The sequence below is a fragment of the Lampetra fluviatilis genome, unplaced genomic scaffold (assembly GCF_964198595.1).
Source record: "Lampetra fluviatilis unplaced genomic scaffold, kcLamFluv1.1 SCAFFOLD_1454, whole genome shotgun sequence".
Taxonomy (NCBI): domain Eukaryota; kingdom Metazoa; phylum Chordata; class Hyperoartia; order Petromyzontiformes; family Petromyzontidae; genus Lampetra; species Lampetra fluviatilis.
The window spans coordinates 1-2,500 of record NW_027621696.1 but is presented as its reverse complement, the minus strand read 5'-3'; the positions used below and the strand labels follow the sequence as shown (position 1 = coordinate 2,500).

At 46.8% G+C, this 2,500-nt stretch overlaps 1 pseudogene across 1 annotated transcript in view; it reads left to right on the top strand.

Annotated features, from left to right (window-relative positions):
• Nucleotides 1-1,764, top strand: part of LOC144955590 (nipped-B-like protein A pseudogene) — a 12,143-nt pseudogene extending 10,379 nt beyond the window's left edge. The window contains exon 3 of the transcript XR_013641727.1: nucleotides 1,657-1,764. The product of XR_013641727.1 is annotated as a nipped-B-like protein A pseudogene (transcript). The remainder of the gene's footprint in view (nucleotides 1-1,656) is intronic.
• Nucleotides 1,765-2,500: the final 736 nt, after the last annotated feature.

Genomic DNA, 2,500 nt, shown 5'->3' with positions numbered 1-2,500 from the left:
CTGTGTGTGTGTGTGTGTATCACACTGTATGTGTGTGTGTGTATCACACTGTGTGTGTGTGTGTCACACTGTGTGTGTGTGTGTATATCACACTGTGTGTGTGTGTGTGTATCACACTGTGTGTGTGTGTGTGTATCACACTGTGTGTGTGTGTGTGTGTATCACACTGTGTGTGTGTGTATCACACTGTGTGTGTGTGTATCACACTGTGTGTGTGTGTGTGTATCACACTGTGTGTGTGTGTGTGTATCACACTGTGTGTGTGTGTGTATCACACTGTGTGTGTGTGTGTGTGTGTCACACTGTGTGTGTGTGTATCACACTGTGTGTGTGTGTGTGTATCACACTGTGTGTGTGTGTGTGTGTATCACACTGTGTGTGTGTGTGTGTATCACGCTGTGTGTGTGTGTGTGTATCACACTGTGTGTGTGTGTGTGTGTATCACACTGTGTGTGTGTGTGTGTGTATCACGCTGTGTGTGTGTGTGTGTGTATCACACTGTGTGTGTGTGTGTGTGTATCACGCTGTGTGTGTGTGTGTGTGTATCACACTGTGTGTGTGTGTGTGTATCACACTGTGTGTGTGTGTGTGTCACACTGTGTGTGTGTGTGTGTATCACACTGTGTGTGTGTGTGTGTGTATCACACTGTGTGTGTGTGTGTGTGTATCACACTGTGTGTGTGTGTGTGTGTATCACACTGTGTGTGTGTGTGTGTGTATCACACTGTGTGTGTGTGTATCACACTGTGTGTGTGTGTGTGTGTATCACACTGTGTGTGTGTGTGTGTGTATCACACTGTGTGTGTGTGTGTGTATCACACTGTGTGTGTGTGTGTGTATCACACTGTGTGTGTGTGTATCACACTGTGTGTGTGTGTGTGTGTATCACACTGTGTGTGTGTGTGTGTATCACACTGTGTGTGTGTGTGTGTATCACACTGTGTGTGTGTGTATCACACTGTGTGTGTGTGTGTGTGTATCACACTGTGTGTGTGTGTGTGTGTATCACACTGTGTGTGTGTGTGTGTGTATCACACTGTGTGTGTGTGTGTATCACACTGTGTGTGTGTGTATCACACTGTGTGTGTGTGTGTGTATCACACTGTGTGTCACTGTGTGTGTGCGTGTCACCGTGTGTGCGTGTGTATCACACTGTGTGTGTGTCACTGTGTGTGTGTGTGTATCACACTGTGTGTGCGTATCACCGTGTGTGTGTGTGTCACTGTGTGTGTATCACACTGTGTGTGTGTATCACCGTGTGTGCGTGTGTATCACACTGTGTGTGTGTACCACAGTGCGTGTCTCACTGTGTGTGTGTGTATCACACTGTGTGTGCGTATCACCGTGTGTGCGTGTGTATCACACTGTGTGTGTGTACCACAGTGCGTGTCTCACTGTGTGTGTGTGTATCACACTGTGTGTGTGTATCACCGTGTGTGCGTGTGTATCACACTGTGTGTGTGTCACTGTGTGTGTATCACACTGTGTGTGTGTGTACCACAGTGCGTGTGTGTATCACCGTGTGTGTGTGTGTATCACACTGTGTGTGTGTATCACCGTGTGTGTGTGTGTATCACACTGTGTGTGTGTATCACCGTGTGTGCGTGTGTATCACACTGTGTGTGTATCACACTTTGTGTGTGTGTACCACCACAGTGCGTGCCGTATCTGATCGCCATGGGTACCGACCCCGAGCCCGCGACCCGCAACAAAGCCGACCAGCAGCTGGTGGAGATCGACAAGAAGTACTCGGGGTTCATACACGTACGTACACACGTACACACACACACATACACACATTCATACACGTACGTACACACGTACACACACACACATTCACACATTCATACACGTACGTACACACGTACACACACACACATACACACATTCATACACGTACGTACACACGTACACACACACACATACACACATTCATACACGTACGTACACACGTACACACACACACATACACACACACACATACACACATTCATACACGTACGCACACACGTACACACACACACATACACACATTCATACACGTACGTACACACGTACACACACACACATACACACATTCATACACGTACGTACACACGTACACACACACACATTCACACATTCATACACGTACGTACACACGTACACACATACACACATTCATACACGTACGTACACACGTACACACACACACATACACACATTCATACACGTACGCACACACACACACACATACACACATTCATACACGTACGTACACACGTACACACACACACATACACATTCATACACGTACGCACACACACACACATACACACGCACACACACATTCATACACGTACACACACGTACACACGTACACACACACATACACATACATTCATACACGTACGTACACACACACACACGTACACACACACATACACATACATTCATACACGTACGTACACACACACACACGTACACACACACATACACATACATTCATACACGTACGTAC